The sequence below is a fragment of the Gossypium arboreum genome, chromosome 2 (genome assembly GCF_025698485.1).
Source record: "Gossypium arboreum isolate Shixiya-1 chromosome 2, ASM2569848v2, whole genome shotgun sequence".
Classification (NCBI taxonomy): Eukaryota; Viridiplantae; Streptophyta; class Magnoliopsida; order Malvales; family Malvaceae; genus Gossypium; species Gossypium arboreum.
The window spans coordinates 4,702,983-4,720,947 of record NC_069071.1 but is presented as its reverse complement, the minus strand read 5'-3'; positions in this window follow the sequence as shown (position 1 = coordinate 4,720,947).

Below are 17,965 nucleotides of genomic sequence, written 5' to 3'. Positions count from 1 at the left end.
GAGTAGAAATAAAGTATGAATTAAGATAGAAAAGTAAGTGAATTTAGTTAGGATTAAATTGAAATTAAAAATAAAAATCAACATTTTGCACTAAGACTATTTTGGACAGCATCAGTAGTCTAATTTTGAAAAATCACCAAAAATTGTATAAATTGAATTAGAGGATGAATAAAATATGTAATTAAAGCTTATTAAGTCTAGTTTCTTATAGAGGAAACAGTATAAGTAATTGAATTGTAAATTATGAGATATAATGAATTTTGTGAGACAAGGTCAGAATAAATTCGAGTTCCTCTGTTCTGACTTTGGAAAATCACTAAAAATTGGAGAAAAATAATTAGAGGCTTAAAGTTATATTTTTAGAATCCCTAATGAATATATTTTCAGGAGAAATCAACGAGAATATTATCCGAGTTCTGTACTGTGAGATAATTAATTTTTAGTGAAGAAGGGTCGAAACTGTCAGACAGCAGAATAGGGGTGAATTTAAAGAATAAACTGTACTTAATGACTAAACCAAAAATTTTAAAAATTTTATGGTAAGAAGATTTGTGAGTCTAGTTTCAGGAAAAATTAGCGGATCTTAATTTAGAATTATGTAAGTCAAGATATAAATTAGTAATGTATTAATGATTATGAATTGTATTAATTTTGTAGTCAATGTGGTATCGAAAATCTCGGCTAAGAAAGGACAAGACAAAGTCAACGGGAGTTAGCTCGAAAATTACGATTTGTATTTCTATAACTCGAACTTAATATTTAATTATTGAATTTATTATTTATTATGTATGGTAGGTGCATTGATTAAATTATTTGAAATAAAATGAATATTGATTGAAATTGAAGGGTGACTTTAATTAATAATTGTTGTATTTTAATTGAATGTTATGGTAAATAATTAAAGTATGAATTATTGGTATTGTGTTTTTATTGAAATGATTTGATTTGAAAATATGGTGAAATAATTATGAACATGTGTTTATTGTGAAATTGAATATTTATTAGTGAAAAGTGAATGGAATTATATTGAATTGAAAAAAAAAATATAATTAATTAATTAAAATATGAATTAATTGAAAACCGAAAAGTGATTTAGATACCCTATTGACTAGTCGGGCTAGTCAGATATAGTTGGCATGCCATAGGATATGAAAGAGTACGGGTTTTTGCCGACTTACTGATCAGACACTTATGTGCCGACTACTGTTACTGTTACCATTACTGTTACCGATTTGGCACTTTGTGTGTCGAATATTGTTTCATATCATATCATATCGCTTTGGATTTGTTTCGATGAGGTACTTTGTGTACCGTCTTCATTCATCGTTCGGATTTGTTCGATGAGGTACTCTGTGTACCGTATTACTCTTTATTGTTATTCTTTGTTTGCCGGCCGATGAGCCACTATGTGCCGTCTTGGTGTCTTTGGTTGGATCCGTATCCGCCTCGAGTCCGAGTCATGTTAATAGGGTAAATAAAGGAACTGGAAAGATCGATCATTATGAATAACTTAATTGTTAATGAATAACGATTATTATTGAATAATTGATTGTTACCGAATAACTTATCATTCTTGAATAAATAATCGCTTCGATTGATCGTTGTTAATGAATATTACTTGATTGATTAATTGTTATTGAAAATAATAAATGATTTTGAATTTAAAGTAGACCAAAACATTGGTTGGAAAGTGAATGTTTGAATACTCATTGAGTTTGAATAGTTCAATATATAAAAATTAATATGTTTTATAATTGTTTAAGTGTTCGGATTATAGAAATACCACTGAGTGTATACTCACAGACGGTTTGTTTCGCATGCAGTTAAGGTTAGACCATTGAATCAGCATCCCAGGCCGATCCCGAATTCAATGAGGTAAAGTATGTTGAGTATTGGTAATGGCATGTACCTAGGATGTCTTATGAGAGTCATTTAGGTTGTGAAAGTATTGATAAAATAAGTAAATTATGGTTGGCAATGGTATATAGTATGAATTTGAAATTTGAAAGAAAAATTCGTAGTAATTCAAAATTAGTTCCGAATTGATTTTACTGTTCATATTAGACCTCGAGGGCCCATTAAAGGGACGACATCTTAAGATTATGATGAGTCTGAACGTTTATATTTAATTAATGTCTGTATTGTACTGTACTGACTGGTAATGTCTCGTAACCCTGTTCTAGCGACGGTATGAGGTTAGAGGACGTTACAGTAATGGTATCAGAGCTATCAGGTTTAGCCGATTCTCGGAATAAATCGAGCTTGAAATTGAGTCTAGAGGTACATGCCATAATTGAGTTAAAATTGAATCAGGATCGGATGCTGATATATTTGTTTGTCTCTGTTTTGTAGTGAAAATGTTAGACGAAAATATTGATAGTATTGATCTTGAAATGTATACTGAAAATGAAAAACCTCGTGAATTAGATAAAAACTGAATTGACAACTCTGAGTAATAACTTAATGAGTAATTAACCACTGAGTGTCCACTGAGTGTTGAATAATATAATAATAGAGAAAGAGATAATATGTAACTGTCTAGAATTATAACCGATGCTCTTCAATGAATAGAAGAAACTGTATCTGTTATGATATTTGCCCCTCCTGTTTCTCAATCGGTTCCTGAAGTGCTTCAAGGTACAGAATTTGTCTGAACGGGTAAGATATCTGCTATTAATAATCTGTACATATAGTGTGGAAGAATTGAAAATTATAGCTGAAAATGATTTTGAAAGAAATGAAATCTGGTTAGAGAATATTATCAGGGCTATAAATGAATTGTTTTGTTCGCAGAATAAATGTTAGGAAGGTACGATATTTCTACTAAAAGATTTAATTTATTAGTGGTGGAAAATATTGATTTATGCTATGACTATGAAAGTGTTATTTGAAACTTTCTGAAATGAGTCCTGAAAGAAATATACATATATCAGTTAGAGATTTCTTGATCAGGGATGCAAAGGGATTCTTGAAGCTTGAACAGGGTCATATGATTGTAACTGAGTATGAAGGGAATTTGTTTAATTAAATAAGTATATCAGAGGGTATATTCCGATAGAAACTATAATGTACAAGTGGTTTGAAGATGCACTACAGGAAAATAGGGCTTTAGCGGCGTTTTTAGTGGCGTTTTATTAAAAAACGCCGCCAAAATTTTAAAATTCAGAGCAATAGCGGCGTTCCAAGAAAAACGCCGATAAAAACAGAACAACAGCAGCATTTTTACTAAAACGCCGCTAAAAACTAGGGCATTAGCGGCGCTTTAGGGAAAACGCCGCTAAAAACCAGGGCATTAGCGGCGCTTTAGGGAAAACGCCGCAAAAAACCAGGGCATTAGTGGCGCTTTAGGTAAAACGCCGCTAAAAACCAGGGCATTAACGGCGCTTTAGGTAAAACGCCGCTAAAAACCCTATAACCCCTAAACCTCAAAAAGAATCATAAACACTAATCTCTAACATCTAAAACAAAAATTATTAAAATTTATGATTATACAATATATTAAATATTTTCTTATATAATCATAAAAGAGATAGTATTGAATTTAAAATATTGAATTAATTATCATTATAGTTTAAGGTTTATGGTTTAAGATATATGGTTTAAGCTGGTTTAATTATGATCGTTAACTATGGTTTAAGGTTTAGGAGTTAACTAGTATTTGAAGGTTTATGATGAATTCGGGGTTTATGGATTATGATTTAGGGTTTAAAGGTTAGGGTTGAAGTTTAGATTAATGGGACAATTATTAACTTCTTAAGAGATAATTTACTTTCCAGATTCTTACTTGGAATGCTATTAAGAAAGGGTGATTTTGAATGTGGAATTAGCATTTGTTGAACTATGTATAAATTCCAAGCTTATATAACATAGAAATATCTTACAGAGTGGACATTATAACTAGAGTGTTCCAATAGATCTAGAGAATTAATTGTTTTATTATAACTAGAGTGTTCCAATAGATCTAGAGAATTTTTGTCATTTGTGAGTGAAATTACGAAATAGGACCTATGTGAAAATGTTTGAAAATGCTATAGGCTAAATTGAAGTGACCAAATAAATAGGAGTGCAAAATAGGAGGATTTGCATGACAAACCTCCCATTTTACATGAAGTGGCCAGCCATCATGTTGTTGTAGACAAAATGTACACTTGATATCCATAATTTATGGTACAAATTGATACAAATTGATAATAGGTTAGGTAAATGTTCCATGATAATAGGTTAGGTAAATGTTTCATGATAATGGGTTAGGTAAATGTTTCATGATAAGAATTTCATGTCTTTTGTATTAAAGAATTAAATGGATGAAATATGAAGTTTTATTAAAAGAAAAGGGTGAAAAAACAAAGTTTTGTCCATCTTTGTTCATCATAGCTGAAAGTTAGAGAAGAGAAAGGAGAGGAGAAAGCTCTTGAGTGTTCGGTCACTTGGGAAGAAAATTGAAGGTAAGTTCATGGTAGTTTGCTTCTATCTTGATGTTCATGAGTTCTTCTTGATTCTACCTTAACTCTTGAAGCATATTTTGGTTTTTGGTTGTGTTGTGAGCATTTGGTCATGAATTAAAATGAAGGAAATGGTTGTTGTTTCATGTTCTTTTGATGAAAAATGGAAGATAGGTGAAGTTGAGCCAAACAAATGAACATGCATGTGCCTTAGATGCTAAAGGAAAAATCGGCTAACATGTTGTGCTTTAAAATGATGAAATGGAGATTATACTTAAGTAAAATCATAGATATGTGATGATTTATTGGTGATACACATGTTTAAATAACATACATGCAAGTTATGTGTGAAAGAGTGAATTTGGTAATAAATCTGCTTGGGTCAGCAGCAGTAATGTGACTTTGGAAAATCACCATAAATTGTGGGAGATGAATTAGAAGCTGAATAAATTATGTAATTAAATATTAATGAGTCTAGTTTCAAATGGAATAAACGAGAACATATTTTGAATTCTATACAATGAGAAATTTGATTTGTAATGAAGAGTGGTCAGATTAGTCAAATAGTGAAACATGGGAAACTTTGAGAAAAATCTGGTATTGATTGGCTAAACCAAAAATAATGAAAATTTTATGGATAGAAGATATATGAGTCTATTTTCAGGGAAAATTAACGGAACTTGATTTGGAGTTTTGTAGCTCCAGTTATAAATGAATTAGTGACTGTTGCTCAGGAAGACAGCTTGCAGTGAAATTTTGATTATGTGGTAAACATTGACAAAAAAATTGTTAATGAGTTGCTTATTGATTTCTTATAAGCTTACTATGATCTGTAGGTGTGGTTGGCCGAATATTGTAAGGGGTTATACGTAGTTCGTATTTGAATAGTTAGATTAATGTGTTAGTAATCCAATTGTAGGCAGTTCATGTGTGGATCTCGTCAGCATATCGTCGCAAACAGGTGTGTAACTAACACCCTCTTTCTTAGTCTAGATCGACAAAAGTCGAAAAGTCGAAATGCCGAAAACTGGTATTTTGTAGATTTGCGAGTGTGCGAATGCTCGTGAGGTAAATCGATTAATGTTTTTGGTAAGCTACAATGTTTGGACTACAAAGTGCATGATTTCTGTGCCCTCGATATTTTTGGGCTTAATGGGCCAAAATTAGAATGATGGGCCAACGGGCCCAATTCGGTAAGAACCCTCGGTGGTGATTCTGTTAATACGTGAAAGGTAGGAATATGCATGAAAAACCCTAAAATAAATAAATTACTGAAATACCTTTAAAAGTGAAAAATTTACAGTTTTACCCCTAGGAGATAAATTACTGAAATACCCATAGGGTTAAATTGACCTAAATGCATGTTTGATTGTTGTTATTTACTGCATGCCATGTTGTTATTATCTGATGCATGGGACTGGGATATTGACGGAGGAAGTACTGAAAGTGGCTTGTCCACGTACTAGAGGCTTTGCCTCAATTTACTGTTAACTGAGCAGCAAGGTTGCAACTGTGGAGTGTTGGGCTGGGTGGGTTGAGCTATTCCCCACATGGAGTGTATGGCTGGTACGGGTGGAGTGTAGTGGTTGGTGGGTTGAGTAGTCTCCCCAAATGGGCTTGTATATGTTTATTGATGTTGCATGTATTTTGAAATGGGCCTATGGGCCATCTCATTATCTGAATAAGGGGCTAAGGCCCGGTTTATTGTAATCTGAAAAGGGCTCGTCCAAGACCATCATTACTGAATGGGCTTAGGCCCAATAGGCTTGAGCTGACTTGGGCTTTGAATGGGTTTTCCTTACACATCGAGTTTCCCTAAACTCACCCTTTTATTTTCATCCACGCAGAAATCCCCAACCATAGTGGGCTTGGAGTCGTGAGGGAATTCGGAGGGGCACCCGCTCAAAGTTTGATTTTCTTCCGTGAACTGGACATCCTTTTATTTACGTTTGAAGTTTTTGGGCTTTTAAATGTAATAAGGCCGCTTAATTATTTTTGATGGTTTTAATATGTATTACTAAGATAGGTAATACTTATTTTAACTGTTGAAATTGGATAGCTTTAGGACGCGCTTTTAAAAAACAACAGTTGATTTCAAAATAACACGACAACAAGCAAAGCTTTAAAATAAAAGTATTTTCCAAAATTAATCACTTTTCCTAAAATGACTTAATCAAATCGGTTTCCTAGAAATATCCATGACGTTAAGGTGTGGCAATGGCGGTATGCATGTCTAGGATTGGATCCAAAGGGAGCTTGGTACTTAAGCAGTCCGATGGACTCACCACCTCTTTTCCGGTTTCCTACCTGGTGCACAGCTTCCTTTCAGTTTAACCTATAATGGAATTATCTTTTAAAACACTAAGTAAGTTTTTTCTGGATCAACAATATAAAATGTTTTGAACGCTTCAATGTGGCATGTCGGATCCGGTCATAACGTCTGGGCCGGGTTCGGGGTGTTACAGAGATTATAGTGAAAAATATATTTGAAATCAGAGGTATTCTAAAACTAGTCAGTTATTACAGAAAGATGTGGAATTAGAATGATCTGATAGACGTTAGCAAGGTTCTGATTAGTTGAAAGCTTAGTTAACTGAAGCACTAGTTCTGGTTTAGTCTGAAATCCGATAAAGAAACTTGTGATTTACAGGGATAGCAGTGTTTTGATGCAAAAAAAAAAGTGAACTAATGGTTTATGTTACGAAATGTTAGAATCACATGGGAAGAATTATTTGATACCTGATTCGGAAGTGGTAGTTATTGTTCTTGAATTAAAAGATCAAGATATGATAATTAATTATCATCCGAGAAAGACAAATGAATGTATGTATATTCAGAATTGAAAGCTTTGTTTTGTGTTATGAGCTATGAACATCTGACTGTTATCATCTGAAGATGGATCAATTTTGGTAGAGATAAAGGTTAAACCAATTTCTTTATAGCAGATCTGCGAAGCTCAGAAATGTGGTAATAAGTTATCGATTAAATGGGTATAGTGTACAGATGATTTCTGACTAAACATTTCGGATTGGATATGATGGTTGTTTGCAATTTAGAAATAAAAGTTGAACAGAGGGATTCAAAACTTATACAGGAGAATTTGCGTGAAATTATAGTAGTACTATGTCTATGCATTCTGGAAGAATAAGATGTACAGTGATTTGAGACAGATGTGTTGAAGACTGGGAAAAGAAAAGCAATACTTTGAAATTGTATGTAAATATTTATATCAGATACAGATACCTTCAGAACTGTTACAACTAGAAAGGATATCAAAATGGAAATGGGATATAATTTCTATGGGTTTTGTAACACCCCAAACCCGGCCCAGACGTTATGGCCGAATCTGACGTGCCACATTGGAGTTGAAAACCCACGTTTCGTTTTAATGTTTTAAACACCATATATTTTATTGAGTTAACAAAGTGTATGGAAGTCGGGCACCGGTAGGTATCCGAGATGAGGAGGTAAGCCATGAAGGTCGCTAAGTACCAAGCTCTTTGATTGGAACCAATCCTAGACATGCCCACAACCATAGCCACACTTTGTTATATCGAGTTTAAATTTGTTTAAGTGGACGTCTTTGATAAATTGATTAATCGTGATGTTGAGATATTTTAAAAACAAATACCGTTTTGAAAACACGTCCTAAGTCTAGCCCATTTGAATAATTATTAACCAATTTTTTTAAAGTTATTAAAATTAAAATAATCCCGAAAAAAAATGAAAGGAAAGTTAAAATTGGCCTTATTAAACAATAATTAAAGTAATTAAAATGAAAACCAATACTTGTTTAAAAGCCCAAAGATGATCACCGTGGCCACTCAATCCTCTCCGCCCAAGTCCTCACATCAAGGCTCACCGCAAGGTTAAGGAAGGGGTGAGTTTGGAAACTCAGTGCAACAAGCCCTTTCAGAGCCCAAAACAATAACGACCTATGGGTCTAAGCCCAAATCCAATCTCAATCATGCATCGGGTCAGTAGCCCTTTTCAGATTTCATATTTCATAATCTCGGGCAAGCCTTTTCATGTTTCATATTTCATAATCTCGGGCAAGCCTTTATCAGAAATCAGTATGGCCCTTAGGCCCATTTCAATGTCACATATAATTTCAATGAAAGAATGCAACCCATTTGGGAGACTACTCAACCCACCATCCGCTACTCTCCACCGTACCAACCAACACACCATGTGGGATTAACTCGACCCACCTCGCCAAACTCTCCATTGGCAAAGATAGTCGCTTTATCATATAACCGGAGGCCTAGCCTCTTTTAATAATCGGGCCAAAGCCCTTTCAATAATCGGGCATAAGCCCTTTTATAACTGGGGCATAAGCCCTTTTCACTTCCTCCATCCATATAACAACCCAACCCAATGCATTTATGATTACCTCATGTGCATATCATACATATCATATGCGATCATACATTTCATGTGCATATCATACATACCATATTTATCAAAATCCCATGTATTAAAATCATACATAAACCCTAGGGGTATAATGGTTATTTTACCTAGGGCAAAACGGTCATTTTCATATTATAAGGGTAATCTTGTAATTTTACCAAAATTAGGGTTTCCATGTTTATTAATGATTACTTAACAATTCATGGGTGCAACCAAGTGATTCTCGCCCATTTTTAGCTTAAAACGAGTTATTGGGCCTAAAACCCTTAATGGGCCCTACTTAGCCAATTTCGTCATCTAGGCCCATTTAGCCTATATGCCATAATGGTTTTATCAGTCTCGATCGCGAATTTAACTAGTTTTCATATTCTACCAATTTTACCCAAATGGACCCGAAAGCCCAATGGGCCCCACTTCGACCCTCGAGGCCCAACTTACCAAGAACGCCAAAAATCACACTCTTACCGCTTCCATCGTTCTCGATCATCGCCTCATTGATTCTAACTAACTAGTGAGCGTTATTGCTCATAAGTCCTCGAAATGCCGTAATTTGGCATTTCGCTTTTCGGCATTTATCGCTTTAAGCTATGAAAAGGGTTCGTTACACACCGATTTGCGATTTTCCTTGACGAGATCTCCTATGCGATTCCTCCTATAATCAATTGTTTAACTAGATCAGCTCGCAATAATTGAACCAAAATAAGAACTTTCCAATATTAACACTTACACATTCTACCACCATCCATAATGGCCTTAGGCACCTTACCTTTGTCGCGATTGATGACTAGGCCTAGCTACTCCGTGATCCAAGCTACTCCAAATCGACACTACACCTTGCTGCTCCTTCAATAAATAAACCAAAAATATTAAAAGAATACCCCATAGAGTCTATGCCCATATTCGCCCATCTCCCTAAACTTGGAGTTTGGCTTTTGGCCAAAGCTACACTAGGAATTGTTTAGAGTTTGAACACTTACCACGTCTTTCTCCTCTTGAATCCGGATGTCTAAAAGGTAAAGGAACCGAACGCCAACTATTGAAAAGGAAGAAAAAGGTTGCTGGTCACAAAGAATCGGCACCCCTATCTTCATCGATTTGACTTTTTATGCACTTCAAAAAATAGAGATAAGGAAAGAAACAATGATGAATTGAGGGAAATAGTGGGCTGATTTGAAAGAAGAAAAGGAAGAAAATGAATAGGAGGGAGGTAGATTCGGCTGAAAAGAAAAGAGAGAAAAGGCTACACACCAAAGAAGAAATCGGCACAACTAAGACCCTAATGCCGAAATTACTAACCTAATGCCCCTTGCCGAAAATCCCTCTCCAATCTCCCTTATTCGCCAACTCTATCTCCCTATCACATCCCTAAAATCTCTCCCTTATCCCTCCTTAATTTATGCATTTGACTTGATCCAACTCTCCTCTTACGTAATCCACTTAAGTTCCAACACTTACCCTTCCCGCACACAAAAATAAATACTCTTATTTGCCAACACAGGAATCGAACCTGTGTCTTCCTCTATGCCCACACGCCACCTTTTTAGGAGCTTAGTGGCGTCACCCTTGCCACTTTACCAAAGCTCTTTTGTGATACACTTTACCCAAAACTTAATATAAGGGCACCTAGCCGTAACCCCTAACTCCTAAGTCCAAAATTTAAAAATTCTACCTAAGTTTTGGCCAACTCATGGGCCTTCCATAAGCCCATTTACATACCCAAATTATGAATTCCATCATCACATACCAAATTTTAGAAATTTACTTAAAATATCGTGAATCGCGAAAAACCCAAAAATCGGATGTTACAACTCTACCTCCTTAAAGAAATTTCTACTCGAAATTTACAGTCCAAACAGTTGAGGGTATCACGACGATTGCCTCTTCGGTCTCCCAAGTAGCTTCTTCCTTGCCATGGTTCCTCCAAAGTACCTTCACCAACGGGACTGACCTCTTTCTCAACACCTTGACATCACGATCAAGTATTTGCACAGGTTCCTCTTCAAAGGTCAAATCTGACTGTACCTCAATCGAACAGTCATAGTCCTTTAACAACTCTATCCACCTTCACTGCCTAAGATTCAGCTCCTTTTGAGTCAGCAAGTACTTAAGACTCTTGTGACCCGTATAGATGATACATTTCTCTCCATACAGGTAATGTCTCCATATCTTAAGTGCAAAGATTACCGCTGCCAATTCCAAGTCATGCGTAGGGTAGTTCACCTCATGTGGCTTAAGCTGTCGTGAAGCATAAGCGACCACTTTACCCTCTTGCATCAACACGCAGCCCAAACCTACATGTGACGCATCGCTGTACATAGTGAAATCCTTACCAGCCTCTGGCTGAATCAATACTGGCGCTTCCGTCAAAACCTTCTTCAACTTCTCAAAAGCCTCTTGCTACTTATCTGTCCAAACAAAAGGTGCTCCCTTCCTTATAAGTTTCGTTAATAAAGGTCGCCATCACGTAAAATCCTTCTACGAATCTCCGATAATAACTCGCCAACCCCGTAAAACTTGAATCTCATATCGACTTGGTGGCTTCCATTCCAAGATTGCTTCAATCTTTCGAGGTCCACCTTGATCCCTTCAGCAGACACAACATGCCCCAAGAAGGTAACTTCCTTCACCAAAACTCGCACTTACTAAACTTTGTATAAAGTTGCTTCTCCTTAACACTTGCAGATATTACGAAGATGCTCATCATGCTTCTCTTCCGCTTCCGAATACACCAAGATATCATCAATAAAACGACTACGAACCGATCCAAGTATGGCCGAATACCCGATTCGTCAAATCCATGAATGCCGCGGTGCATTAGTCAACCCAAATGGCATTACCGAAACTCGTAATGTCCGTGACGAGTCCCGAACGCCGCCTTATAAATATCCCCTCTTTAACTCTTAATTGATGATATCCACCAAAGGTCGATCTTAGAAAACACCGAGGCTCCTTTTAATTGGTCGAACAGATCATCGATTCTTGGTAACGGATACTTGTTCTTGATAGTCACTTATTCAACCGCCGATAGTCAATACACATTCGCATAGTCCCATCTTTCTTCTTTACTGAACAAAGACCGTGCACCCCACGGAGAAACACTTGGTCTTACAAACCTCTATCCAAAGCAGCTCTTGAATCGAAGCTTTCAATTCTACCAACTCCTTTGGTGCCATCCGATAAGGTGCAATGGACACAGAGTCGTTCCGGTAGTAAGTCGATTCCAAACTCGACTTCTCTATTCGGGGTAATCCAGAAGTTCATCCGGGAATACATCCCGAAATTCCCTAATAGTCCTAACCGACTCCACCGTTATCTCCTCAAGTCCCGCTTGACTTACAAAGGCCAAGCACGCCTCACAACCTTTCCGGATCAACTTCTCGGCTCTTAACGCAAAACAACATTGGATAAATAATCCTTCGTTCCCTATGACCATTATCTCCTCATCTTCGACGCTTCTTAGTACCATCCTCTTGCAAAGACAATCCAACGTCGCCTTGTGCTTAATTAACCAATCCATTCCCAAAATAAGATCAAAATCCCGAAATGGCAGCTCCATCAAATCTCCTTCAAAGATTTTATCTTGTGTCCCTAACTTGATCGCCTAAAAATTTTATCTACCTTAACCGAATGTCCTAATGGACTTATTATCGATACCCCACTCACGCCTTCTCGTGAAGCACATCCAAAGCCCCGATACATCACAAGCAATGTATGAGTGGGTGGAACCCACATCAATCAAAGCAAGGTAAGGCATGCTATGAATGAAGAACGTACAGTTATAACATCGAGCGCCACCTTCCTCACGACGTCGTGCAAAGATAAACTAACGCCGGTTGTCGAGCTTCAAAGATGACCAGCACCTCTGCCAGGGCCCCACGTCCTCGCCCATTACCATTGCCACCTCTACCTTGCCCATGACCCTCTCGTGGTGGTGGTCCTCCTTGCCGTGGTTGGACATCCCTTTGCTCGCTGCCACTCCCGAGCTGCCCTCCGAGGACACTCTCTCGAACTTATGCTCTTTTGACCCACATCGAAAACATGCTCCATTCGCTTCCAAGACTTCCCATATGCACCCTACCACAGTCCTCGCAAGCTCGATGTCTATAAGTATTTATCGAACCGCTCGAACCGGTTCCTCTATCCTTGCTCTTTAACACTTCGATTCGTGGCACTTGAGGTCTCAAATCCTCTTGAATCTGGGTCGATCCTTCTCACGATTCTCACGCTCACTCCGCTTCACCTCCTCGGCTATCTTAGCCTTTTCTACCAACGCAGAAAAACCACGCCCTCCGTGGAGCTATCAATATCCTAAGCTTATCGCGAGACCATCCTCAAAGCGGACATCTGCGCTCATATTCGGTTGCCACTATACCACTAGCATATCGACTCACCTCAAAATTCGCCTCATACTGCTACAGCCTTATCACCTTGAGTCGATTCAAGAATTCCTTTCGACGAGCATCCACATAGCTTGCTTCAACATACCTCCCTTTAAAGGCGCTTTGAACAATTCCTGTGTTACTTGCTCAATTGGGGTACTCTCCTTACGGTGATCCACCATCGATATGCCTCGTCACGTAGCAAATGGCACAGCTCCCTCACTTTTGCTCCACCGAGCGCCTAGGTCGTCCATGATCCGCTCTGTTGCCTCCACCAATATTCGCCACATTCGGGCCACTCCAGATACACCCTAAATACCTCCGCTCCGTTGGCTTGAGTCGCTCCGATATAGACCCTTATTCACCATCCCAAGACTAGCTCTAGCCACTCTTTCTAAAACCCTTAACATGGCTTGGGATAAAGCGTCATCCCCATGCACCCGATCATAAGACCCGGTCTCGTTGCTTGCGGCACGGTGGCTCCTCACCGGCCTATGCCCCGAGGATGAAGATTCACTTGCACCCTTCGCGACCACATCCGCGGCCTCGCCCACGAGCTCCTCTAGTACTCATATCGAATTATCTCGATTTATGAATTTTATGAAATTAGTATAACGCTCCACCGCTTATTAAGAAAATGTCTTATGTAGATATAGCAGTTCAAGGATTTTTCAGATCATCGTAGCCTAGCTACAGCCTCATTCCTACTGCTTACTCTACCCTAGCTAAAGTCTCATAGTAGGGTCTCAAAGACTATTCATAATATCAATATCATATATTGTAAGGAAAATATACTTACAGACTTGGTGCCGGGATTCAAGGCGCCACTTCTTTCTCCAATCCATTTAAAAACATGTTTTGATTATCGAAAATAGTAATTCAAAACTTTGATTTGAAAACTCCCTTTATTTTGAACTCTTGATTTAAAATAGAAAAATTGGTACCCTTTTTACCTATATTTCTCCGCAACCATATTTAAAATGAACTTTTCAAAAACTATTTTCAAAAAAATACCCTTCTTAGGCCTAAGTTTTCGAAAACATTTTTGGACCCGATCCACAGCCGAGTTGTTGCAACCTAGGCTCTGATACCACTAAATGTAACACCCCAAACCCAAATTTCAGACGTTATTGCCGAATCGACGTGCCACATTGGAGTTGAAAACCCACGTTTCGTTTTAATGTTTTAAACACCATATATTTTATTGAGTTAACAAAGTGTATGGAAGTCGGGCACCGTAGGTATCCGAGACAGAGGAGGTGAGCCATGAAGGTCGCTAAGTACCAAGCTCTTTGATTGGAACCAATCCTAGACATGCCCACAACCATAGCCACACTTTGTTATATCGAGTTTAAATTTGTTTAAGTGGACGTCTTTGATAAATCGATTAATCGTGATGTTGAGATATTTTAAAACAAATATCGCTTTTGAAAAGACGCCCTAAGTCTAGCCCATTTGAATAATTATTAACCAATTTTTTAAAGTTATTAAAATTAAAATAATCCCAAAAAAATGAAAGGAAAGTTAAAATTGGCCTTATTACAACCCAAAAGTAAACAATAATTAAAGTAATTAAAATGAAAACCAATACTTGTTTAAAAGCCCAAAGATGATCACCGTAGCCACTCAATCCTCTCCTACCAAGTCCTCACATCAAGGCTCACCGCAAGATTAAGGAAGGGGTGAGTTTGGAAACTCACAGCAACAAGCCCTTTCGAGCCCAAAACAATAACGACCTATGGGTCGAAGCCCAAATCCAATCTCAATCATGCATCGGGCAGTAGCCCTTTTCAGATTTCATATTTCATAATATGGGTCAAGCCTTTTCATGTTTCATATTTCATAATATCGGGCGAAGCCTTTATCAGAAATGGTATGGCCCTTAGGCCCATTTCAATGTCACATATAATTTCAATGAAAGAATGCAACCCATTTGGGAGACTACTCAACCCACCATCCGCTACTCTCCACCGTACCAACCAACACACCATGTGGGATTAACTCGACCCACCCCGCCAAACTCTCCATTTGGCAAGATAGTCTTTATCATATAACCGAGGCCTAGCCTCTTTTAATAACGAGGCCAAAGCCCTTTCAATAATCGGGCATAAGCCCTTTTATAATCGGGCATAAGCCCTTTTCACTTCCTCCATCCATATAACAACCCAACCCAATGCATTTATGATTACCTCATGTGCATATCATACATATCATGTGCGTATCATACATTTCATGTGCATATCATACATACCATATTTATCAAAATCCCATGTATTAAAATCATACATAAACCCTAGGGGTATAATGGTTATTTTTACCTAGGGGCAAAACGGTCATTTTCATATTATAAGGGTAATCTTGTAATTTTACCAAAAATTAGGGTTTCCATGTTTATTAATGATTACTTAACAATTCATGGGTGCAACCAGTGATTCTGGCCCATTTTTAGCGAAAACGAGTTATTGGGCCTAAAACCCTTAATGGGCCCTACTTAGCCAATTTCGTCATCTAGGCCCATTTAGCCTATATGCCATAATGGTTTTATCAGTCTCGATGTGCAATTTAACTAGTTTTCATATTCTACCAATTTTACCCAAATGGACCCGAAAGCCCAATGGGCCCCACTTTGACCCCTCGAGGCCCAACTTACCAAGAACGCCAAAAATCACACTCTTACCGCTTCCATCGTTCTCGATCATCGTCTCATCGATTCTAACTAACTAGTGAGCGTCATTGCTCATAAGTCCTCGAAATGCCGAATTTTCAGATTTGCTTTTCGGCATTTATCGCTTTAAGCTATGAAAAGGGTTCGTTACACACCGATTTGCGATTTTCCTTGACGAGATCTCCTATGCGATTTCTCCTATAATCAATTGTTTAACTAGATCAGCTCGCAATAATTGAACCAAAATAAGAACTTTCCAATATTAACACTTACACATTCTACCACCATCCATAATGGCCTTAGGCACCTTACCTTTGTCGCGATTGATGACTAGGCCTAGCTACTCCGTGATCCAAGCTACTCCAAATCGACACTACACCTTGCTGCTCCTTTAATAAATAAACCAAAAATATTAAAAGAATACCCCATAGAGTCTATGCCCATATTCGGCCATCTCCCTAAACTTGGAGTTTCGGCTTTTGGCCAAAGCTACACTAGGAATTGTTTAGAGTTTGAACACTTACCACGCCTTTCTCCTCTTGAATCCGGATGTCTAAAAGGTAAAGGAACCGAACGCCAACTATTGAAAAGGAAGAAAAAGGTTGCTGGTCACAAAGAATCGACACCCCTATCTTCATCGATTTGACTTTTTGCGACTTCGCAAAAATAGAGATAAGGAAAGAAACAATGATGAATTGAGGAAATAGTGGGCTGATTTGAAAGAAGAAAAGGAAGAAAAATGAATAGGAGGGAGGTAGATTCGGCTGGAAAAGAAAAGAGAGAAAAGGCTACACACCAAAGAAGAAATCGGCACAACTAAGACCCTAATGCCAAATTACTAACCTAATGCCCCTTGTCGAAAATCCCTCTCCAATCTCCCTTATTCTACCAACTCTATCTCCCTATCACATCCCTAAATCTCTCCCTTATCCCTCCTTAATTTATGCATTTGACTTGATCCAACTCTCCTCTTACAGAATCCACTTAAGTTCCAACACTTACCCTTCCTGCACACAAAAATAAATACTCTTATTTGCCAACATAGGGAATCGAACCCAGGTCTTCCTCTATGCCCACACGCCACCTTTTTAGGAGCTTAGTGGCGTCACCCTTGCCACTTTACCAAAGCTCTTTTTGTGATACACTTTACCCAAAACTTAATATAAGGGCACCTAGCCAGAACCCCTAACTCCTAAGTCCAAAATTTAAAAAATTCTACCGGGTTTTGGCCAACTCATGGGCCTTCCATAAGCCCATTTACATACCCAAATTATGAATTCCATCATCACATACCAAATTTTAGAAATTTACTTAAAATATCAGGAATCGCGAAAAACCCAGAAATCAGGATGTTACAGGTTTGAATTGGAATTATCTCGATCTTCAAAAAAAGAAAGACGGTATATGAATAATCGTCGAAGGTATGGCAAACTCTGCATATTCTATTCAGGTATGAATACATTTCTTACTTAATAATTATCTAAAATATAGGTTTCTGAGATTATCAGATTACATGATATGGTGGTTTCTATTATTTCTGATTGAGATACGTAGTTTATACTCTGATTATAGAACAAGAACAAGAAGTTCTGGGTACGTGATAACAGTTTTCAGCAGTGTATGAAGTTCTGAATGATTATGAATATAAAACTGCATGGGATCTGATTGAATACCATGAGAAAAGAATATACGGAGCTGGTTGATTCGTGAAACTAAAGAAAAATGAACATAATTCGAGATACTTTAAAAACAGTATTTGATTGTTGGAAATTCTATATGGAAATTGAACGAAAGTGATTCGAGATAGACTGAAAGCAGTTTTGTCAGTCAGAAATTATATATAGACTTGAAACGTTGGGATATTAAGTATTTTGTTAGTGATATGGTATTTCTTAGAGATTCACCTTGAAAGAAAATTTTAAAGATCAGGTTGAAAGAGAAATTAAGTTCTTATTCTGTTGGGCTATGTGAAGTTGTAGAAAAGTCAGACCGGTAAAATATTGTTTGGTTTTGCTTCTGAAGTTACAGAAAGTTTATGATAATTTTTCATGATTTGAAGCTCAGAA